Source organism: Lepus europaeus, chromosome 17 (assembly GCF_033115175.1).
Source record: "Lepus europaeus isolate LE1 chromosome 17, mLepTim1.pri, whole genome shotgun sequence".
Taxonomy (NCBI): Eukaryota; Metazoa; Chordata; class Mammalia; order Lagomorpha; family Leporidae; genus Lepus; species Lepus europaeus.
In genome coordinates this window covers 70,221,754-70,247,819 of record NC_084843.1, presented here as the reverse complement: position 1 = coordinate 70,247,819, position 26,066 = coordinate 70,221,754, and the positions used below count along the sequence as shown (strand labels likewise).

The window sequence follows — 26,066 nt, the reverse complement described above, 5'->3', positions numbered from 1 at the left end:
AAAGGACTAAGTACATTTATATCCATCTCCTACTGAAGACTTCCACTTTTACAAAGAGTACTATTTAAAAAGTTATTTGAGTCATAGATCCCATATGATGGTGATTTTTAAGTAGTGATAAAAGTCCCCAAATAAATTCAGATTCAGATGAGAGGGTAAGAGGGAACAGAGGTAGCTTCTAGATTGTTCTGTGAGTGTGTGTTACACACACTCAGTAATATGTAGATGAATAAGGGGAGGCTTTCTAGAAATATGTGAGCTTTTTTCTTAGCAGCATACAAAGACAGGATCACCTGAAAATATTTTGTATGGCACTTGTACTGATTTACCTTGGTAGCTTTGGTGAGAAGCAGGAAAGGAGCATCCAACCTATTCTAAGACATCTCACTAGGCTGGGAAGGAAGGGGGAACTTGATGGTATCTTGGGGAAGAAAATATACAACACATCATATTCCAGTCTAATGGTTGAGAGATGTGAATTTGATTATTAATGCTAGAAAGGTGAAATAAAATGTTCAGTCTTCACCTTAGTTAATAACCTGAGATAAAACTGTGGTTGAACCTGAAGACCACATGTTTCATTGAACAGCTAATGAATAATCTTAAAAAAGAGAGAACGACTGTTGACACAGGTGCTTTGAGAACACATTACATTAAGTCAACCATTACAACCCATCATTGAAATACTGGCAAAAGCTGCAGACTATTTACAAGTCAGATCTCTTAAGGATACTAAGTCTATACACATTGGGAAGGTTGGGGCCAAGGTCTTGTCAGTTTTAAACACATTCGAAATCTTGTCATTGTGAAATTGAAACCTGGGTAGTTTGTTTGCAGGAAGCTCATCAGGGTCATCCTGCTTTAAATAAAATGATTTATTGCTAAATAATCCCTCACTTAAGTCTCTGATGTTATTTTAACTTGTGTGTGGGGTGCAACTGTATTGCTCTTTTATGTTTGTAGTAGGAAGTTAAACTTAAATACTAATCTTTAATGTTTAACCCACTAATAATTATCACACAAATTTATTAAATGACAAAAGGTACAGGTGTATTTACTATGTATATATCATCTATATGATTATATGTATATGTGGCATATAAAGCTTATCATAGTATACTATGGTTATCCAACAAAATTTCCTGTGATGACAGAAATAGTCTCGAAATCTGCTTTATCCAATATGGTTGCCATTAGTCTCAAACAACTACTGATAAACTGAAATGAGGCTACTGGGATTTAGAAAGGGAGTTTTTATTTTTAAGTGATTTTAATATAAATGAGAATATTCAACTGCATGTGTGGTATGAATTCTCTTGGAATAACATTTTTCTACCTTTGATAAAAGTGATACTAGTAAAATAAACATAGGTCATAGGAAAAGTATCAATTAGTAATATTATTATTCTTCCTGGGCAGGGGAGAGTATGAACGCAGTCCCTCACTACCACAAACTATGCTGTTGAGTTTCCCACATCTGGGGAACTCACAGGGGTCAGCACATCCAGAGTGCAGTGGATGAGCCTTGCCCTGGGAAGACCACGTCGGTGATCATCCTATCTTCCCTACCAGGTAAGTGCCATGTAGAGTTTAACATGGGATTTTTCTCCTATAGATCTAACCTTGCATCACATCGCAAAGCAGAAATGAAGAATCAGTTGGGAAAAGCAAGCAAATAAGAACTTGACCGAATTTTTAAAAATAGAAAAGAACAACAGCAAAAGAAATAAAAGGTAAAAATCAAAATAAATAGAAAAAATAAACTACAGATATTGTCATCCTACAAGTGACTGAAGTCAATTTTCACATTAAAAGATAGTCCCTCATATAGGATAAACAAACTCAAACCATTTGTTATTTATAAAATAAAACAAAAAATTTAATACAGTGATTGTCAGTAGCTGAAAATAAAGGGCTGAACAATGAGATAACAGGCCAAAAACCAAAACCAAAATTAATATTAGTAGTATGTATAACAATACCAGTGTCAGACAAACTAGTAGTACTAGTCAGGATCAAGTGCTCCATTATTAAAAACAAAGACAACCATTTACACACACACACACACAGGGACTGCATTAAGTTGATGGAAAAGATAGGCTTATTTTGCATTCAAGAAAACTTGAAATACACATATGAGGAATCTTCTAAAAGTTTGTAGAAAACATTTGTTATACAAACATATGCATGGATTCCCAAAAGTTTTGCACCCAAATAAACTTATACATGAATTCCATTATCCATGAAGCTTTTGCAGTTCCCACGTACGTGTACATATGCATGCACACACAGGTATAAAGAATCAATACTAAAAATAAAAACTAAATGTAGAAAATTCTAAAATGTGATAGAATTGTAGTGAGGCATTTTAAGTTGCCTTTTTTAGAATAGAATACAATTAGTAAACAGTCCACTTAGATAGTGATGAATTACATACTAGCAGGAAGCCCATTCCAAACTGTCAATGTGAAATGTCTGAGAGCCGTGCTGTCTTGCTCCTTGCTTTATGTTCCATGTCTCCAGTAGTACCTGGCACAGGACACTTCATATTTTTTCAAAGAATACATGACTTCATCAAATAGAATCGAGAATATTTTAAATATATGGAAATGCCTTAAATACTTTTAAATTACAAAGGGACAAATGCATAATTATTCAGCCAGTTGGCAACTCAAACTGAATATTACGGTGCCAGGGCTAGATTGGCAAGGAAACATATTAAAAATTTGTTTTGCAATCTTTTTCAGAATCACCATTCTTGATTTCAACAAGTATGACATATCACTGTTGAAACACGACACAAATATTGCATACTGATGAAATGTGATATGAAGGTTAATTGTTCTAAGATATATTTTATATACATCTTAAATTTTCAAATAACTGAAAAAATAATCTTTAAATTTTTTCTTAAGTTAAAGTTTATCTGGCTCCTATCTGGTAGGGCTGATTCAAAGCCCAAACATTTTATAATCAACCCAATGGGAAACTAAGAGACCCCAGAAGGGAACTACTTGTTAGTCTGTGAGTTTCCATGAGTAGGAATTCCGTACCATTTTTCCACCCCTCCTAGTCCAGATCACAACGTGTAAGCAGTACATAGGTCAAAACAAAGTTGTTATGTGCCTTGTAGCTGTACCAGAAGCATCTCTTCCTCCTTCTCTCACTTCTACCTAGAGGCATGAATGTTATGAAAAGAGAACAATGAAAATACTTTTTCTGTATTCAGTTGATGATACATATGAAAGTTATCTTAATAATCTACATATTGATTTTAAAACTTTTGAATATGGCATCTGCAAACACACAAAAGTAAAAAGAAGGATATCAAATGTCATATATTCATCATTAGCCTCACCCATCATTAATTTGGCTATTCTGTTTTACCACAAATTAACATTTAACAAAAAGAGGCATGATGTTTTAAGGTAAACACAAAACAGTGTGCTATTACATCTATAAATGTTTCAGCAAGAATTTCAACTAAACACATTTTCATGGGCCTGGCCTTGTGGCATAATGGGTTAAGCAACTGACCACAATGGCCATATCCCATATGGGCACCAGTCTGAGTTCTAACTGCTCCACTTCTGATCCAGCTAATGTCCTTGGGAAAGCAACAGAAGATGGTCCGTGTACTTCAACTCCTGCACCCACGTGAGAATTCCAGATGAAGCTCCTGGCTTCAACCTGGCCTAGCCCTGACTACTGTGGCCGTTTAGGGAAGATTCTCTCTTTCTGTGTGTGTGTGTGTGTGTATTGCCTTCTCTCTCTGTAATTTTGCCTTTCAAATGAATATATTATTTTTAAAGCTTTTTTCATAAACATAAAGCATAAATTACTTTTAATACATGAATCCCCAAGGTAAGAATGAGTTTACATTTCTTTATTTGCACATATATGGCATTCTTTACACACACACACATACACAAACACACATCCCTCTGGTATTCTTGATCACCTGACTAAATGTCTAAAGGGTTCACAGTTTAGGCCAAGCTAGGAATTAATACATCATTGCCAATTAGAATAGGGTTGCTCCTAGGGAAAATGTTCCCCTCTACTTCATCAGCTGAAAAGACTTCTAAATACACTTCGTGGGCTTAGATTCTTTTAGAATTTCCGTGGAATTGAGGGATTTCCTTGGATCCATGTCTCTCCTTGGGTACCACCTGATTGGAATTTCATGTCCATTTCAAAGTTGGCAAACTTTTTCTATATGGGGTCTGATAGTGAATATTTGTGGTCTTCCCAAAGGATTTCTGTTATTGTTCAAATCTGAGTTTGTTACATCAAAGCAGACACTGACTATATGTAAACAAATGAGCATGCCTGTGTTGCAATAAAACAATATTCACACACACACACACACACAAAAGAAGAGGGCTGGAATTTGAGCCCTAGTCCACTTGGTTATGTTTACATATTCTGGCCTACTTGCTATAGCCTGGACAAGTTTGTCTTCATGGATACCAGTAGAACCCAGAATATGGACCAGATGCCTATATTAAAATCTGGTGTTAAAAACACTTAATCTTGGCCGGCGCTGCGGCTCAATAGGCTAATCCTCCGCCTTGCGGCGCCGGCACCCCGGGTTCTAGTCCCGGTTGGGGCATCGCATTCTGTCCCAGTTGCCTCTCTTCCAGGCCAGCTCTCTGCTATGGCCCGGGAGTGCAGTGGAGGATGGCCCAAGTGCTTGGGTCCTGCACCCCATGGGAGACCAGGAGAAGCACCTGGCTCCTGCTTTCGGATCAGCGCGGTGCACCGGCCACGGCGGCCATTGGAGGGTGAACCAACAACAAAAGGAAGACCTTTCTCTCTGTCTCTCTCTCTGACTGTCCACTCTGCCTGTCAAAAAAAAAACAAAAAACAAAAAACAAAAAAAACCCTTAATCTCTGTTTACTCATTTCTCTCATCTGTAAAATGGAGATTTTATAAATAATTACTTCATAGGGTATTAATATGGATTAAATTTACTAAACACACATAAGGTGCTTAGAACAGCATTCAATAAGCATCAGTCAGTATTCTGATGATTATGATCCTAGGGAATATCAGCACTCTTACCCTCTTGACTCAACCTCTTGCTAAAACTCTCACTAGGCTGCAGATTCTTGAGTTTTTGTTAGGTGCTTTATTTAGAAACTAGCCTATTGTTGGAAACCCAGTCTCCATGGGAGTGCACAGACCACATGGCACAACATTGGATCTCAGCTTATCTGAAGACTCAGAGAACTAACAAAGCCTCCCTCTCTATCAACACTCTGCAGGGCAACTTTGAGTAGATGGTGTCCAGCCCATGCTGGGTAGCCATCTGCAGAGCATCCTTGAAGGTATAGCCCTTTGTTATATAAGGCCACTCCTATCCCAAGGGGTCACTTTATATGAGAAAATGGAATCTACACTTCCCTCACTTTATCTGAATCACCTCCTCAAAAACATTCAGAAGCTAAAGTAAAGACAGATTTTCTTTAACTTCTAATACGCAATATCCTTAGAGTTTTCCTTGCTACTCTACTTCGACAGGGCATTCTGTCTACACCAAGAATTCCTCTGTGATGCTGCTATATCTAAAGGAAAGAGAAAAGAATTTCAGCAACATAATTTAAAGGACACAAGCAGAGATTCCGAGTAGCCAGGTTTATCACGCTTTTGTAAAGCCTGATAAACAGCAAGAGCATCAAAAGTTAAATACAAACTTGAGATTTTCTCTTTATATTTTTTCTTAATAGATCATAATCTCAGACTGAAATAACAAGGGTAGACAGGAGTAAAAAACTGGGAAGTTGAGCAAAACTGTAAGCACTTAATGTATTATAACTGTAAATGAACTTATATGCTCATTAGACTTTAAAAACTGTTAATATAGTTACAAGCATTTCATCAACCAATAAAAACGAGTATCAACATCCAAATGCCTTACTTTAAGATAATTTAGAAACAGATTTGGTAGCTATAGCTTACAAAGTAAGCATCAGACCATTGCTAGAATTTGGATATGGTTTGAGTGGATCTCTCAAAGGTTCATGTGCCAGAGGCTTGGTCCCAATTGTAATGGTACTGAGGTACTGGTACTAGGTAAGGGGTACCAATGATGCATGTTTAGAGTGTAGAAGACAGCATGAAAGTGACAATCCCTAAGTTCTATTAGTGAAATTTGTTTATGACTCTTCTATAGTTTACTCAGAACTTAAGACCTCTTATAAAAACCTACCCTTGATGTGTAAAAAACAGGCTTCTCTGAGGTCACATAGGTAGAGATTTTTAACACTAAGCTCATTGTTCATTCTACTACAATTTATATGCCACTCTTAAATGAATTTTATAGTCGGCAACCAACCAATTCTATTATAGCACAGTCGTCAATCTTTATTCTTCTCCACAGAGTACCATCTACATTTTTAAGTGAAACCAGTCACATTGATTTCTGTTTTAGAAATTCAACTGTTGACAATCAACATCATATTAGTTTGACTCTTAAGCTTAGAAATTATTAGTCATAATCTTAGTGAAACAAAATAGACCAAAGTCTCCTATATTTAAAGAGTTTGAGATTTAGCATTAGTCATTAACAGGTTGAACATAGCAACACTTTTTTTTTAACACCAGTCAGTGGATAGCACATGAATCCCATGTTGAAATTCCATCGTCCAAACTTCATTTCAGGCTCCTTGGCTTATTTGCATAGTAATTTAAATTCATTAGCTATTTATATATGTATCCTTTATTTTTTAAAATAAATCATGGCTATGAACTTAGCATGTTCATAAACTGTCAAAAGAAGGGAAGACATAGAACCATTATTACTATTGATTTGTCTGTAGCTGTTAATCCCAAATATTTACAGTCCCCAAAGTATGTGAAACATCGGAATTTACATATGATGAATTCTGACATTCCAAGTGTGGACATCACAGTAATATAAGTAGGTAGGAACATATAACAATGATAACTGCTGCCCAGATGGTGACAGTGCCATGTCTCAAAAATGTTTTGGTCAAAGTAGACAGGTACAAAACCATGTTCACATTTCCTTGGAAAAGGCCAGACAATGCCAAGACTAGGCTGAATAAGACTGAAATTTATGGCCCAATATCTGATCATTGACATTCTGGCTATTGTCCTTACTTTGCCCTATGGCTTCCATACTCTTTGCTTCTCTTTATACCATGAGTCTTCCATGCTCTTATTCATTTTGTCTCTAAAAGAAGAAAAAGTTGTCCAATTCCAGATGGTTATGAGGCAGAATTTCCAGCCTATCCCCCAGATGATGTGACTAGTCCTCCGGACTGCATTAAGACAGTATCTTCCAAGGCTACCCTCAAATACCACAGGACAGATAGCAAGAGAATATCCATAAAAGCCTCTAGGCCCATATATCAGCTTGAAGAAGACACAGAAATTGAGATCTTCATACATCCACATAAGATTATGGGTTCCTTCTCTTGAGGGAGGAAGGTTAATGCAGGTAGGCAGATGTTAGCATGTATGTGTAAGAAGGGCTGAAGAAAATGAGAATTTTTAAAGAAAATGAATTTACATGCAATGAATGAGGAAAGAAGTCCCAATCTTGTCTATCTCCCTAGCCCAACGCACCCTTGCCTGTACTTTATCAAAAAGATTTCATTGACTTCAAGGAGTGATGCAGTAGCCCAACAAGGTTCTAATCACTGAGGGGGAAGGCATCATTTGCTTCTCCAATAGATGAGAACCTTGATGTCCAGTAGCATCTGGAGGGATTTGTTTAGGGGAATTCCATATCCAGACATCCAACGCCCACACTTTGCCAGATGAGGGAGGAGGGAAGAAGAAATGAGGGACCTACACCCTCGTCCATAAAAAGCCCATTGTGAATGCAGACTCAGCTAACAGTTCCCATTAAGACCTCCCCCACCCCCTGCCCCGGGCTTTCAAGTATAGGAGTTTCTGTCTCTTTAACTCTTAAATAAAATTTTTGCTAAAATCACACACAAAAAAAGAATTACGGAAACTTCAATTTCAGGAAAAATATATGATAGAGCAGAAACCTAGGGCTTAGCAGGCATAAAATACTGATTTTTTTTTAAACTGGCACAATTTGCATCATCTTTATAAACGACAACAGAGAGATTATTTCTTCAAGAATGACACAGGATGTATCATATGCACGTCTGTTTAACACTCAAGCCTGCAAAATCACATACTCCATCAATATTATATCTCTCCATAAGAATTATCTAACATTTCCTAGTAACCTTAGAAATGGCAAGCTCAATATATTTTAAATATTAAAACACTTTATTTACCTTGGATTAATTCAAATTCAATTTTATTTAAGTTTTAAGTAAATTGGCCATTTTGAAGAAGGTTTGAGATATAAGCTGAGTTTAGCAGGGAGGGAAGTTTTCAAAGGTTGGTTTCCATCAGAGCAGACTAAGGCTAAAATTAAATTATGATACAGAAAAATTAAATTATGTTCAGAGCCTTGGTGTCATTTTATTTTTGGATGAATTCTTTGGAACAAGGGAGAGCATAGGAGTGGTGTTAAAAGAAGCAAAACATGGGCTAGAAGAATGACCCAGTTACTCCGCTTGTGGGAAGATATCTGAAGGAAATGAAATCAGCATATGAAACAAATACTTGCATTCCCATGTTTAGTGCAGCACTACTCTTAGTAGCCAAGATAAAGAACAACCAAGATATTCCCTAACAGATGAAGAGATGTGAAAATGTGGTATATATATATACATAATGGAACATTATGCAGCTGCAAAGAAAAATGAAATCCTGTCATCTGCAACCAAAGTGGACAGAACTGTAGGACATTATGTTAAGTGAAATAAACCAGATACAGAAAAACAAATACTGCATGTTCTCCCTGATATGTGGGAGGGGAGAAATGTTGATCTGAACATATGATAGCAATTACTGGAGGCTGGGAAGGGTGGAGGGGAAAGATAGATGGAGAAAGGCTGGATAAAGGGCACGAAGCTACAGTTAAATGAAAATAATGAGTTTGAGTTTTTCTATGTCTCTGTGGGGTGAATACAGTTCAAAATAACATGTTTATATTTCATGAAGACATAGAAGAGAGGCACCCAAAGTCACCAAACATAAAGAAACACTAAGGAAACACAAATGCTAATTACCCTGATTTGATCAGCACATGGTATATGCATATGTTTAACTATCACAATGTACCCCATAAATATGTAGAATGATTATATATTAATATTTTTCAAGGCCAAGTCCATGGAAGCAAAATCAAACTAGCCTATCCATCGGAGGACGACGAGGAGAGCAGAAGCAGAGATACAGAAAGAAAAGAAAAAAGTTTTCCAAACTATGCCTGATGAAGATAAGGCTGAAGGAGGCCTAGAGAAATTCCAGAAGTAGAATACTTGTTCTCTATTTTCTCAATGTGCTTCCAGGGCAGGCATATGTAATCCCGACAAATTAAGTGGCTGATGCAGATACACATCAAGTATTCTATCATACTGATCTAGAAAGAGTGGCCCAAATTTCTCTCTAACATTTCATCAAACGGAAGGAGAAAGTCTGATCATGTAATTGCAATGTTCATAGGAAATGTAATATCTCAAAGAAAGCTTACAGTTCTTAGACTAATGGAAGATACCTCTTTAAAGATCACCAAAGAAAGGTCCTGTAAGCACAATTATGTGGCGGCACCGATTGAACTCAGGCACTCAATTCTCTCCACTCCAGGCTTGCTCTAGAGGTGAGTTTTAGAATCATGGCCTTTAAGCAATTTTTTTTTTCTAAATACTGCTGATATCAAATAAGCTTTTTGATAAATATCGGCAGTACTGATGTCATTCTTGCAGTGTCTGCCAAATGTTTGGGTTGCCAGCTAAATACAGATCTTCGTGACTCAAAAAAATTCAGCTCTGTGTGAGACAAACTGGGATAGAGGCTGAAGAGCCCTGCTTGTGCTGAAAAGATTGTCAGGGGGAACCAAGCGAGCATTCACAGGGGCCAAAGTCTCATACACGTATTGTATTATACTGTTCTATTTTAAATAGACTTGTTCATTTGAGATGATTGTCCACTGACAAGCAGTATATAAAATAATGCATTGAGCTCATATAGCACTACCCAGTTTCCCTTGATGGTAACATTTTGCAAAATTATATCATAAAGTCACAGCCAGGATACTGAAATTAACACCTTTAAGTTATTTTTTTTTATTTTTTATTTTTGACAGGCAGAGTGGACAGTGAGAGAGAGACAGAGAGAAAGGTCTTCCTTTTGCCGTTGGTTCACCCTCCAATGGCCACCGCGGTAGGCGCGCTGGGGCCGGCGCACCGCGCCGATCCGATGGCAGGAGCCAGGTGCTTCTCCTGGTCTCCCATGGGGTGCAGGGCCCAAGCACTTGGGCCATCCTCCACTGCACTCCCTGGCCACAGCAGAGAGCTGGCCTGGAAGAGGGGCAACCGGGACAGGATCGGTGCCCTGACCGGGACTAGAACCCGGGATGCCGGCGCCGCAAGGTGGAGGATTAGCCTAGTGGCCGCGGCGCCGGCCCCAACACCTTTAAGTTGTAGAACCTTCCATCATCACACCCATGGTGCTCCCATCCTCAACCACTCCTTAAGCACTGGAAATCACATATTTTTCATTTCTATATTTTGGTCACTCCAAAAATATGACAAAAGATATCATGAAGTACTTAACTTTGTGGGATTGGCTTTTTTAAGTTCAATAATATTCCCTCTACATATATCCAAGTTGTTGAACATATCAGCTGTTCATTTATTCCACTGTAGATACAGCACAGTGTGTTTATTTAACTGTTGATAGATACATTGTTCTGAACATAGTTGCTACAAACAATCACACAGAAAAATAGATTTTCATTTTTTGTAGGGTAAATGCCCAATAATGCAACTGAATGCATATAGAATTTGCACATGAAATTGGGAAACTCTTCCAGTCACTGTACCACTTTATATTCCCTCCAGCAATGTTTCTGAGATGCAAGTTCTCTGCATCCTATTAACATTTCATGTTGGCTGTACTTACTTTTCCTGTTCCCTTTTTTAATGGCCTCTTTAATAAATGTATAATAAAAGCTAATTGTGGTTTTAATTTTCATTCCCCTAATGGGTTAATAAATTTGAACACTTTCATGTGCTACTCCCCCTCTATTTACCCTATTTGGTGAATTCTCTCTTTATATCTGTAGTCCATTTTTTAGTGAATGTTTAACTGCTCAGTTTTTAGATTTCTTTGCATGCATGGAATCTTCAATAAGAGTTCATGGGAAATGGTTTCTTTTACAAAAATCTATGCACAATTTTGCCATAAGCTTATCTTTAATTCTATTTTTCTAAAAAAACCTTTGAAGTACACTCATGATTTACATATTGATTACTGATCAGTCATGTGTTTGCAAATATTTTCCTCCAATCTGTACTTCATCTTGTATCCCTTCAATAGGATTTAATTAGAGAAAACATTTTCAACTTTTATAAAGTCAAATTTACCATATTTTCCCTTTACATATTATATTTTGGCATCAAGATTGGTGATACTTTTTCTATAAACTAGAACCGCAAAATTTTTCTTTTTTTTTACTAAAAGTATAACAGTTTTACATTTCCATTATATTACATTTTATAGTCTTATAATTTAAGCCCATAACGCATTGAGTTAATTTCTGTGTTTTCATTTGGTTTTGGTTTTTATTTTTATTTATTTGTTTTGCTTATGAATGTCTGTTGCTCCAAGACTATCTGTTGAAATATATTCTTCATCCACTTAATTGTTTTTGCACATTCATCAAAAATAGTTTGGGCAAGTTCATGTGTGCCTATTTCTAGGTTTTATACTCTGTTTCACTGATCTGTGTCTGTCAAATTATCTTGATTATTGTAGCACTATGAAAAGTCTTAATATAAGGGACTGTGTTGTGGTGTAACAGATCAAGCTGTCAGCTGTGATGCCAGCATCCCATACGGGCACCAGTTCACATCCTGGCTGCTCCACTTTTGAACCAGCTCCCTCCTAATGGCCTGGGAGAAGCAGCAGAAGATGGCCCAAGTATCTGGGCCCCTGCCACCCATTGGTAGACCTAGATGAAACTCCTAGTTTCTGGCTTCTGTCTGTCCTTCTGGGGAGTGAACCAATAGAGAAAAGACCTCTTTTTGTCTCTCCCTGTCACTCTGTCACTCTTTCAAAATCAATAAATGAATCTTTTCTTTAAAAAGCCTTAAAATTTAATAGAATAATTCCTCCCATTTCATTATTATTATTATTTTTCAAGATATTTTAACTACTGTAATATCTTCCCATATAAATTTTATAACAAGTTTATCTATGAAAATCTCATTAATAAGATTTTTGTAGGAATGGATATCAATTTCAGGAGAATTAACACTTTGCTGTAAGACTTCCAATTCCATAAACACCACATTTCTCTCCATTTATTTAAGTCTTCTTTGATTTATTTCCTTGGTATTTAGTAATTCTCAGCATAGTAAGCATTGTAAAGTTTGTACCTAATGGTTGCCCTGTTCATTGTTAGTACAGTTGTCTTCAGTATCCATGGGAGAGTGATCCCAGGATACCATGCATACATGACAATCTGAGCATGCTTGTGTCCTTTATGAAGAAGGCATAGTATCTGTAAATAACCTACATGCATCTTCCCATGTGAATTAACTGAGCTCTAGATTATTCATCATACTTCATACAATGTAAGTGCTACGCAAGTGGTTGCTGTAATGCATTGTTTAACAGACAATGGCAAGAGAAAAGCATGTACATGTTCAATGCAGATGCAGTTATTTTTCTATTTTAAATTGGTTGGTTGAACTTACCAATGTGGAACACACAGACATGGGGGGCCAATTCTATAGAAAATTGTGATTTGTGTGCATGTATGTGTATGTGTTATCTTGCATCTTGAAACCTTGCCAAACTTATTTGTTCTAGATTCACTTAATTTTTTCTCAGCTATTCCAATCCAACTGCAATAGAACTAGCCAGGTAAACATATATTGTAACTGAAACCATATGTCTATTTCTGTTCAAAGGAGAAGAAGCATGGATGTATAAAATACATCTTTAAGATTACCTGAAGTTATATTTTTAAGCATAGCAAGTTCTAATATATCTACCAAAATTTATAAGTTATATGTAAATAATTGTACAATCATCTATACAAAAATGTGACTGGTTGTGGGTATTGGGGGTATTTTCCACGTGGTTGGCAATGACCCAGTCAATCTGGATCTTCCAAGTGGCAAGGACCCAAGTACTTGAGATATCACCTGGTACCTCCTATGGGACACCTTAGAAAGCTGGAATCAGATGTATGAGCCCATACTCAGCCTCATGGATTCTGATGTGGGAGGCAATCGTCCCAAGTGAACTCTTAATCATTAGGTCAATGCCCATCATTAATCCACTGTCTTTAAGTAAAAATCACATTAACTTATTCTTTCAATATTAATTCACAATACAAACATTAAGTACATAATATGGACAATACTAAAATATCTTTCATGATTGGAAAAATATGAATTTGTGAACATTTTATGATTGAAATGAAAAAACTGGATCTAAAAACTTGTGCTGCAAAATTTATGTTTACCTGTGAAAAACAAAATTAGACAAAATAATTGTAGAATGACGACTTCAGTGTGCTGAATAACCTTTTACCAGAGCGACCAGAATGTGCTACATCCAAATACTATCCTTTCAGAGATGGTGAGTGAAGATTTGAGAAAGTCATGATGTGCAAGAGAAAGAAAACCATACAAAGAATAGGAGGAATGTTAGCATGCCAGGGTTTCAGTACCCTTCTTGGGGAAAAGGGATCTCTGAAGTGCCCCAAGGTTGATGCACGTGTCACTGTCAGCAGGAGTGAGGAAAGGTGAGTTTGTAGTCAAGGAGATTAAAAGCAGGGTGGTAACTGAAGCAAATCCACGTTGAGTGATCATTTACTCAACAGATGCCACACACTTATTTGAAAATGTCAAAATATAGTCAAAATTAGAAAGGCATAAACAGAACCTTCAAAGAAAACAAGGCCACAGGGAATTGGATGATGCTTGCTGTTCTAACAATGCATGGAGGCAGATGCCAAGTGGAGCACTGGTTATTAAAGCCATTATTTCTTTCGCAATTACTAAATGAACTTTCCATTTTGCAAATGTGCATGTATACATTAGCTGGGGAATCATTATTTTGAGAACTCTGGTTAAAAATATATCAGAATAAAATGTTTTTCATTTAATTTTCCACACAGCTATGAGAAAGATGAAAACACATAAAAGTATAAGTCTTAGAAAACATCATGACAAAAAATTCAAAACCTGGAGAAAATGAGTATTATTTTCAGACATAAAAGATAGCCTTGAACTCAGCCTGTCTTGTTGCAATTATCAGTAAATTAAATCTTGTGTTCCATCTCAAGAAAGCAAATTTGAATGCGAGAAAGACACGTTATTATAGGATAAGAGTAAAACAGCTCTGTTATTATTATTTTTTTTCTTTAACGTAGATACTGGAACTTAACTTTTGGTTTGTATAACGAATATTCTACCTGAGGTGCAATTAGTTTGCTCTTTTCCTAGACAGATCACAAGATAATTAGTAAGCCATTGACCCTTTGTAATGTCTCTGCAGCTGGAGGAGGATGGAGAAGGTGTTTGGGGGGAAAGGGTGGAGGGAAAAGGGAGAAGAATGCTGATTACTTCTCTCTTCACCACATCTGCCCTGATACACTGGTCTTTAGAGCAGACAAGTGGAGAAAGTGAAGTGGTCAAAGGCTAAAGGCCAGGCATATGAACTGATACGCACAGATGGACAGAGTCACTGAGCCACTGTCCTCAGCACCGTAGACCATACAGAAGCTGAGGGTCACAGACACCAGCATGGATCCAGAAAGGACAATGGCTCCTGCAAATAAACCATCAAGGATGGTAGAGACAGTACTTGTTGTAAGGAAGCATGCGTATGTGAATCACTTCTCAGGGTACAAAGACATGCATGGGTCCAGCAGTCATTAAAATGATCCTTCAATGCTAATATAACCAAATGTGAATTTGTAGGCTGGTCACTTTTGTTAAACAAGAATGTGATAAGTTACTGCTGACTCATCCCGCAATTGTGTATTTCACAACATAGTGTGAGCAGAGACAAATTAATATACACAGATGTGTCACTCATCAGGGGGAGTCTCTAATACCTGAGCAATGACGGCCACAAACTGAGGAGTCAGTGTCACTGTCCCCGTGGCAGCCACATCTCACTGGAACATCAGTTTGGGAGAATTTCTTCTGTTTGCTTTTGCATCCATACTACTTGGAATAGTGCCCAGAATCTGGTTGGCACCAGCACATGTTGGTAGACTGAACATTGCACAGCAAGGCTTCCTGGCCTGTGTTCAGGCTACCTCCTCCTTCCTGCTCAGCTGCCACTCTGAGACCCCCAGTGGAAGCCCCTCAGTCTACAGAGCCTAACAAAGATAGTGCTTTTTCCACTCTAAGCCGTGGAACCTTACCATTGTTCAGTAGAATAACACCAGGTAAATTGCTTTGCCTTCAAACCCTCAGTCTTTTCCATTTGTAAACAGGGATGATAACAGCTATTTGGGAGAGTTGTAGATATTAAAAGAGACCAGCAGTGCACACAAGCCTCTAGAGATATAGGAGCAGAAGCCTTTATTCTATTCAGTGAATCTATAGATAATTTATTTGAATGGAGCTGGGCTCCTCGATGAAGATCATGAGAGAAATGCAGAGCCCCCAAATGGAATTATCTCTCAATTTTCCTAGTAGGCATGTGGCAATGAATGAAAGCCCACAGAGTTGCCCCTGTTACGGAGATCAGAAGAGTCACTTTGTCTTGTAATAACTTAGAAATTCAATTCTGTGCCCCCTCATCTTCCCAGTTCACTAATAGTAACTTGGTGAACATAAACTGCTGTCTTCCTCCAAAGTCTGTGACTGCTGCTTAGCAGCAGAAGGCAGCTCCATGTCCTTGCTCTTCAAGGGCTGCTGGAAGAAGAAGACTTCCTACCTCCTTTCTAGAGCGAAGGGATGGCCTCATCCAAACAAGCAAAAGTTAGGAACAGGAGTTCAGTCACAATCCACTTTCCAGGAGGAGAAAGATAACCTCCAAGGAGTTTCTTCACATACAGCTAAAATATCAATTTAAATTCAAATGGGTTTTAAACATCACGAATTTCCTGCCTACTGGCAAGCACCAATTAGAAAAGCAAAATGCATACATTATAGACATGGAGAAAAAGTTCCTAGAAATTAAAAGGAAAATAGACCTGTTTTTGAGTGAGGGTTCTATGAAACATCCTAAGGTACAGTGGCGAGAGAATAATGAAAAAGAAAGAAAAAAGAGTAAAAAAAAAAAAAAAGAAAGAAAATTGCCCAATTGTGAATCTTACATTATCAATTAAATCTATATCTAGAAAACAGATTTAGAAAAACTAGAGAAGAGAAATATAAGTAGATAAAAAAACAGAGAAGGGTGCTAAAGAAATCATAGAAGAAATACAATTTTTTTTTTCTCCGTAGAAAAGCTGACCTTTCCAAGAACAGATTGAATAGAAAATGAGTTCACCTGAATGCCCAGTCTGGTAAGCCCGATTGCCTAATAAGAAAGCTTCCATCCTTCAGGGCACACAGATAGAAATACAGTCCCTTCTAGGCCACAAGGACAGCATCAGAACCTCTGCTGTCTATTCTTGTATCTGCGTGAAACAAGCCTTCCCACGGCTTCTGATGTAGAAACATAACCTGCTATGAATTTAAATCTATGACAGCCCACGTTTCTGGTTGATTAAACTAAGTTGTTTACGGTGTCTGCAGCATGAATTCAAAGCAGGGACAATTAAACTATCCATCTCTGGAGCAAGAGCTTTGCTGGCATTGGCACCTGACCATTCATCACTCGCCATGCACCTTTTCGTTGTCATCTCTGCAGCTCCTTGATACGCAGGCATCACCTCCCATTTCAGAATGGGTTCATTGGTCACTACCATCGGATGGCATAGAGTGAGTGCCGGTTAATTCAAGGTTCTGAGTTTGCATTCTGTGTTGGAACAATTCACGGGGAAAGTCCAGACTAGGAATGGCCATGGTGCATTTTCCCTTCTCTCTCGCTCTCACTCACTCTTGTTCTCTTTCCCTCGTTCTCTCTCCACTCAGTTTTCCTCCTTAGAAAACTATAATTCACTGAAATGTCAAATCTTTACCCAAGCTTCCTTTATGCACTCACTCAAGAAACTTTTCCTGAGTGACTCCATAAAATGTATCATGCTCTGGGCTGTCAAAAATTCAAAGTTGAAACAATGATAGTCTTAGGCATGGAGGATCTTACAATTTTGTGACTTGAGACAGAGATGCACAGAGCTAACACCTGTGACTGGCAGCTCAGCAGAATTCCATGACGTGGTCGGAGGCTGAGTATCATGGCACCTTCCAGTTCCACAACATGGGAAACCCCCAAGCATCAATGCATTTAGTATAGTGACAGCAGATACTATTGTGTCTCCATTGTTGAAAATGCGCTATTGTACATTTTCCCTTTGTTGAATGCTGCATACCACAGAAACTGAGCTAGAGGTTTTTTGCTCCCACATCTTTGTTCCTGACTGGCTATATTTAGGTTGAGCTATTTTTGGCAAAAATGGAGGTTGTATCTGAAAACTTAAATTGCTGAGTTATAATAGCTATTCTCAGATGAAATCTTGACTTTGTGTACTGCCAGGAAGCATCACATGTTAATACGATCATTAATTTTCAAAAAAAAAAAGGTACCATGAATTCAAGCTGCTCAATTATGTTTGTGCAAAGAAATATGTGAAGCTGTCAATGTAATTCTGCATGAAAATGTGGAACAAACAAATCCACCAGAGGCTAACGCAAGAAATCAACTCCCAGAGGGACTTAACTGCATTCCAGAACGAGGCACACAAATGACAGTCTCTACCATGGGCATCCCACTTTCTTCTTTGTGTTTCATTAGAAGTATTTCCACTTAGTAGTATTTCACTGTATTGTGACCAAGAGGACAGAAGAACTCATGGCTACAAACTATGTGATAAGGCCCAAGGGCTGTGCAGGAGCTGTTCGGTTCTGTCAGAGCAAGCTGCTTGTGTGAGCATTTGGAAAGTAAAGAGAGTCGACACTGAGGCAGTGCAAGGCATTGGCTCAAGGCAATACAGCTGGTCAATATCAGAGCCAGGATCTGACCCCAACAACCATGTGCTCTCTGCGATACAAGTGGTTCCACACTTAAGGAAGCAGCAGAATCACCAGGGAAGTGTTTACAATCTCTAATACTGGATCCAATGGTTAGAATCAGAAACCACCTGCCATGCTGGCAGAGACGTATCTCAGGGGCCTGGGCACAGCTGCTCCACAGACTGTCATTTGGGTGGCCCCACGCCCATCTGACCTTACGCCTTGTTCCTAACACAGAGGGCAAACACCTCTGCCACTCATGTGAATGGGTTCACCTAATCACCACCGTAACAGAGCACACGCCTATTTCTTCTGCATGTTTCAAATGAGGAAACTGAGCTAGAGTCACGAAGCTGCTCATATTAGGCCACATCGCTGCTGAATATCGGGAATGGGGCAGGCAGCCTGGCTCTGCAACATCCTTTTAACTGCTGTGTTGCACAACATTTCAGGCTGCCACCCTGCATCCTACATGGCTCTCTGGCCCCAGGTGAACCACCACTAGTAGATCTACACTCTTGTGCAGGAGATGACTTTCCTAAACAAAAATTTATAACTCTTACAGGCTCCCAACAGCATCAGGGCAGGGCCAACTATAACTTTCAGATTTTTTAACTTCATGTACCATGAAGTTGTAAATGTTTCAAACTTTGAATATTATGGGTAGTGGCATATTAAGCTTGTGAATATAAAAGTGCATTAAAATTATGTCTTTGCAAAAACTGATGAGGAGAGGGGAGGGAAGGAGGGGTTTTGGAGGAGAGAGGGAAAGGGAAGGAAGTGTGGATGTCTTCTTCTAACTATATCTATGGGATGCATGAAATCTGTTCTCTTTATATATTAATAAAAATGTCTTAAAAGAGAATTTCTTAAAAGTATCCAGTTGTCTTCTGACATGAATTCACTCCTGAAAATGATGACTGGAGCAACACACAACTCTATTCCAGGGCATGAAAGGGTGCAATTATAGTCCCCACTGCCTGGCCTCCCTCATTAATCTTTCCACTTGGCCACTGTAGATATCTGAGTTTCAGACCCATAGCACAGACTGGGAACACAGGACTGGGAATAATGGAGAAAAAAGAAAAAGCCAACAGGCTTCCTGTAAACAATAACAGGAGGTGATCAAATAATGTGACCATAGGGAGACCCAGATCTACTGTCAAACCTCTCTCCATAAATACTTTCTATAGAGAGCAGGACCATGAATCACAAGGGCAAGGCAGAAAGCAATGTGTGGCTTCCATGAGATGACAGCTGCCAGGATGTGCCCTCTGCCACCTCCTGATTCTCCCATCTGGTCATACCAACAAGAGCACCTCCTGCCTCCCCCTTTCTTCCTGTAAGATGGAATCCACAGGCCCTTGCAGGACCCAATTCCAGGATTCCATCAAACATCCCTTGCTGAGTTATACAGTTGTGGTAACAACAGCCCTTGGAGTCAGCTCCATTCTACACCATACTATACCATCCTCTCAAACCAGGTCAACTCACCTGTGCCCCAGAGTTCTTCTGTTATTTCTGCACAGCCAATGCACCCTGTCTAGAAGCCCATATCTTCTCAGAATTATACTTCTCTTAAGCACAACAAGGAACCCTGATATCCTAGTCAATTCCTTTCAATTTTCTCCTTAGGGCTAAATCCTGCTTTTCCACTCAGTGATCACATTATCTTGTGTCAAATCAAGATCTGGACACATGACTGGGCATTTCACTGCTGCACTGCATTCCAGATGAAAACTACCTCATGCACCTACTCTAGGGTAAAGCACGTGGTTAAAAAAATGAGCCTTATGTCCAACCTTGAACTTGCTAAGAATTGCAGATATATCCAATTTTTCCAGTACAGAAAAGCATCAACTGAAACCCCAAGTGCTTTCCATAGTTTATTCTCTCAAAGTTTTCCTGTAAGAGCCATTTTTGATATAGGAGAACAAATGGAATAGAAGATTTATTTATTTAGGTTGCAATTATGTGACAATACTAGTTGTTTTTCATATTTAATATTTCTGGGTCCAAATGTCTTTGCTTCCCCAACAAGTAGGCTGCAGTCTTCTGTCAGTGGCATTGCCTGACAGCACATGGATCGATTGCTACTGGAGCACTGTTAAAGTTTCAACTTCCCTTCAGCTAACTTCCCTTGTCTGGCGCAAAGGTGTAATTAGATTCCTCCAGGCCAATCCAAAGATCAGTAACTGCCTTATTGTGGGCTTTCTTCATAGCAGAGATATGCAGGACAAGTGAGCAAAAACCTACATCATTTTGTGTAGTCCAAAGACAGATGAAAGATCTCAACAAGAGAAAGAAACACTGAATTTCCAAATTGGTATGTCCAAAATACCTATCATCACACTTAAAGATACAAGACCATGTCAAGGTGATGAAAGTTTTCAGGGTAGTGTGTTTGGTGATCTTCCAAAGCGCTTGTTTAGCTTTGCAGAAACCAAGTAGAGAAGGTAATCTTTTGATATCTGACACTGACTATTGCAGTGTGTAATGAATAAACATTTAGGACAAAGTCTCCAGGGTAGAGGGAGGCATGTGATCTTCCCAAGGACAAGACTGCATCACATTGTTAAAAGGCTTTCTCAATGGCATCATTCAAAAGACATTATCATTTGATGTGATGAACCAATGGGAATTCAACTAGTAAAATGATCTGTAGTTCTTGCCCTACGTAATATCATTCTATAAGCCACTCATTATTGGCAATCACTTTATCACTTTCATTAACATACATTTAGAAAATAAGGATTCCTTTCCCAGCTTTTCCCTTTGTAAAGATAAAGGGAAGAGAGATCTGAGATCTCCCTCCCACCTCTCCTTCCCTTACTTTCTTTCTCCCAGAGTTAATTAGATACCTATCTCAGCATTTAATCAGAATGACTCCCAATGCCCACTTGAAGCTCCTGACACAACTGCCACTATATCACCTGGAGACTTCTCTCCTCTGAGTTACTTCAATCTCATTGACCTCTCATTTACTTTAAGAAGTAGATTCAATAGCAAAGTATATGTTCTCTACATTTTGAGAACTTTTCCAAGGAAAGGCCATTACTTAATGCAGTATGCTGAGGATAGAAGTGATTTTACTGTCTCTCAGGATAACTAACTCCGATTGATCTAGTTAAGCTGTAAAACATGTTGCCAGGGTTAATTATCACTCATCAATCACACTAACACATGGCATTCACTGATGGAGACAGCCTCACATATTTGTTTGAGGTGCACAAAACAACACCGTGAGAAAACAGTTTTAATAATCTTTTTGCTGCATGTTCATTGTCAGGAAAATGTGATTTAAGGAAAATGATTTACCCATCCCCAAATGCATTAATGCAAAACAACTTTAGGTTTTTTATTCTTTATAAAGAAAGCCAACTCAGCCAACAGAAATCGGTTGACAAGTATAAAAGGTTTTCAGTCAGTTTAATCTCCATGAAGTGTTTATTGATGTTGTGTGAAGGCAAAACATTATTTAGATAAATGCATTTATTGTCTATGTAGATTTTGGAAAATGAATATGATGGGTTTCCTTATGGTTTCTTGCTAGGTAAACTTTAATATAATATTGCAAACAAGTCAGCAGTAGTCCCAGTGTGATGCTCTTTCCCAGCAGGTATGGACACTGATGGGAACTTTAGAAAGCTGGACTCAAAATGACAGTAGTCGTCCAAGGCCAGAAGATATTTCCCCTAGCACAGTTTAGGACAAATGACCGGCATGTGCACTGCTGTCTACAAAGCTTTATTTGCTAATGGCATCTTCAGAAAGAAAAATCCGTTCACTCATTCATTGTGCAATGACTACTTACGGGACTGAGCACTGAAGGGGGTTCTAACAGGTCGACACTAAATAAACCAGATACTCAGATGCTCCAATATCCATACAGCTAAGGGCCTCCTGGGGAAGACAAGTGTTTAAATAAGAGGCTTTCATAAAGGATGGTCTTTTCCATAGCGTGGGAAGCACAAGGCACTCTGCAAGGAGACAGAAGCAGACCCCCAACTAATCTGGAAGACAAGCGGGATGCCCCAGAAGAAGTCCCTTTGAGGTGAGCTCTAAGAAAAACTCAGAAGTTGTCAATGCAATGAGAAAAGAGGGTAGCTATAAGCAGAGACAGTCAGGGCTGCTTATATGTTTTAGCAATAAGGACCCTTAACCAAATCACAAGGCTGCATGTAAACTACAGAGCAATGTATTCAGTCAGGGACACCAAGCTGTCAGAAAAAACAGGGTCAGAACCAAGAGCTGACTACCAATCTCTTCCAGTCCCCGAAGAACCTGTTTATGATTTCAGAGAGTTCCAGCACTTGTTCTCAAGCCAATCAGTTAACCAAAGCAGCATAAAATTGTTCATTTGCTCTGCTTATGTCAATTCTGTTTGATGGACCTCTAGGACAGAAAGCTTTTTGCTCATAGAGGCACATTTAAGAGCAGTAACAGAGAATAAAGAGTGAACTTAGGATCAAGACCTAGTTCCTAGATATCACTGAGACCCAAAATAACCTTTTTCTACCTAAAGCTGCAATATTTTATCCAGCACCACCCACAGAAGAAGCAGAAGAGAATTCCTCAGCAAGATATGTAGGTCTTCAGTGACTCAAGAGTACACTGCACTTTCTTCCAGTCTCAAATTGGGTGATTTTTATAATGTCACACAAACAAAGAGGATAGGCGTTTGGTACTGTAGTTGAAATGCTGCGTGGAACACTTGCATATCATAATGAAGGGAGTGGTTTGAGTCCTAATTTTGCTTCCGACACCAGCTACCTGCTAACGCACACATTGGGAGGCACAGGTGATGGTTCCAATGGTTGGTTACCCGATACCCATATGGAATCCAGACTATGTTCCTGGATTCTGGGTTCAGCTGGTTCCATGCCCACCCATTGTTGGCATTTAGGGAGTAAAACAGTGGGTGAAAGATCTTTCTCTGCCTCTGTACTGTTTTTCAAATTAAAAAAAAAAAGTAAAAGTAAAAAGAAAAGAAACCAAGAATTTTTTTTTTTTTTTTTGACAGGCAGAGTGGATAGTGAGAGAGAGAGAGACAGAGAGAAAGGTCTTCCTTTTTGCCGCTGGTTCACCCTCCAATGGCCGCTGCGGCTGGCGCATCTCGCTGATCCGAAGCCAGGAGCCAGGTGCTTTTCCTGGTCTCCCATGCTGGTGCAGGGCCCAAGCACTTGGGCCACCCTCCACTGCCTTCCCGGGCCATAGCAGAGAGCTGGCCTGGAAGAGGGGCAACTGGGATAGAATCCGGCACCCCAACTGGGACTAGAACCCAGTGTGCCGGCACCGCAAGGTGGAGGATTAGCCAGTTAAGCCACGGCGCCAGCCCAAGAATGGTTTTTAAAAAGTGTAGTCCATCACTTGAAATGGTTCACTTCCTTGGAGATTTAGACAACCTTAGTGTAAATCTCATTTGGAAATGCAGTATTAGATCTCCCCAAAATCTTCATAAAATGTCCCGTTCATCTCTATGTTCAAATATGTGTGGGAGCATAATTTCAGCTTCTTTAATTTCTAACTCACAGTAATATTTGAAGTTTATTGAAGACTTGAACGATTAAGGCGAGAAATCACTTTGGTAACAATAAGGCTGTCGTCCTATTGGCTCCTTCCAAGTCCTTCAAAGACTGCAGAGGGCAGACTAGTTCACCTCTCCCCATGCTTCTCTCAAAGGACAGTTGGCTCAAATTGGAATTCTGGTGAAAAAATGTGTTCTTATTACTATGGCTGGACTCCAGCTAAAGCATAAAAACTGCCTATTTAAAGACTGAACTTTGAGCATCTTTAGATAGAATACTGAGAACTTCCTGCTAGCTCACAGAAACATCAATACATGATATAATCAGGCCATTTTGGAACAATAGAATGCAATGTCCTACAACTGGGGCTTGAGACCAAGAGGATGATGGGATTGAAACATGCTGGGAAGAAAGCCAAGAACGGGAGCTTTAGTGACTACTAGAAATAGACTTTTAGCGGCAAGATGGCGGAATAGGAAGGAAGCACATTGATAGTTCGTCAAGACACACGTTAATATAAGTGGAGATACTGCAGGGTCAAGGAAGAGTAGGGGAAGAAACAGCAGAGGAAACTCTTCCGGAACTAGTGATTCACAGTGGACCTGCGTGGAGAGCGTGGGAGCCCAAGTTCGGGACAGCAGCGGCAGACTCAACGCACCAGCGCTGGAACGCGAGGTGAGCCGAACCTCCATAGCCCGAGACACCAGCGGGCAAGCGGAAAGAGGAGGCTAGAGGGAACGAGGCTTGAAACTCCGTGGGGAAAAGTTCACCAGGCTAACTAGAAGAGAGAGAGGAAAAAAAAAGTGACCGATACGGACACGAGTCTCTCTCTCTCCGCTCACCTCTCAAAGGCGAGCAAGACAAAGAGCAGGCGCCATTTTGGACATACGTCATAAGCAGGGCGACCTCAGGTCTGCACCGGCCCTGAGCCTAGCAGAAAAACCTGACTCTGGGGGGAGGGGTGAAATAACTGGAGATTAGCATCTAACTTGGCAACCCAGTGGGAGACTGCAGGAGAATTGGAGCCCACACTGAGGGCAGCAGAGATTCCCTGTGTGGTCCTTTGGAAAGAGCTTCCGATCTCTGGCTCCTGTGGGTATATCATTTGCCTGCTAATTACTACCTCCAATTACGTTCAGCTGTGCGGAATTACTTCCCTTTTGAATCAAAAAAAGAAAGAGAGATTTACCACGCCTAACCTGGGAGTGTCATCTTTGACACACCCTCAGCCCTGAGGAACCAAACACAGCTCTCAGTCCACACTCATCTCAAGCCTCTAAGGCTCCACCGAAAGCAGACAGTCCACTTAATAAGGAGCCATAGTGTAACAAGAAAAAACACCACAGTGAAGAAACCAAATATCTCCAACATGCCAAACAACAAACGCAAAAACCAAGCTAACAAGAACAAGGAAGACACTATGACGCCCCCAAATGAAAAAGACACCCCAATTCAAGATTATGAAGATGATGAGATCGAAGAAATGCAAGAAGCGGATCTCAAAAAATTGCTAAGAACATTAAGAACTTCTCAAAAACAAATTCTTGAACTACAGAAATCCTTCATGGACAAGATAGAAAATCTCTCTCGTGAAAGTGAAATACTAAGGAGGAATCAAAATGAAATGAAACAACTAGTGGAACAAGAAACTCTGATAGTGACGAGAAATCATAATGAAATGAAGAATTCAATAGATCAAATGACAAACACATTAGAGAGCCTTAAAAACAGAATGGGCGAAGCAGAAGAGAGAATACCAGACTTAGAAGACAGAGAACAGGAAAGGAAACAGGCAAACCAAAGAAAAGAAGAAGAAATCAGAAATCTAAAAAATATTGTCGGGAATCTACAGGATACTATTAAAAAACCCAACATTCGAGTTCTAGGAGTTCCTGAAGGCATGGAGAGGGAGAAAGGATTAGAAGGCATTTTCAGTGAGATACTAGCAGAAAATTTCCCAGGTTTGGAGAAGGACAGAGGCATCTTAGTACAGGAAGCTTATAGAACCCCTAATAAACATGACCAAAAGAGATCCTCACCACGACATGTTGTAATCAAACTCACCACAGTGAAACACAAAGAAAAGATCCTAAAAGATGCAAGAGAGAAACGTCAGATTACTCTTAGAGGATCTCCAATTAGACTCACAGCAGACTTCTCATCAGAAACCCTACAAGCTAGAAGGGAATGGCGAGACATAGCCCAGGTACTAAGAGAGAACAACTGCCAGCCCAGAATACTATATCCTGCAAAGCTCTCATTTGTGAATGAAGGTGAAATTAAGACTTTTCATAGCAAACAGAAACTGAAAGAATTTGTTGCCAC

General features: G+C 39.3%; 1 protein-coding gene and 1 non-coding gene across 4 annotated transcripts in view; both read right to left on the bottom strand.

The window, feature by feature from the left end:
- The window catches only part of NRG3 (neuregulin 3), a 1,158,196-nt gene that overhangs the window by 687,094 nt on the left and 445,036 nt on the right, over window positions 1-26,066 (bottom strand). The gene's annotated exons all lie outside the window — the stretch shown is intronic.
- Window positions 1,417-1,580, bottom strand: LOC133776452 (U1 spliceosomal RNA). Its single transcript, XR_009868398.1, has one exon. It is a non-coding gene; the product is annotated as a U1 spliceosomal RNA (small nuclear RNA).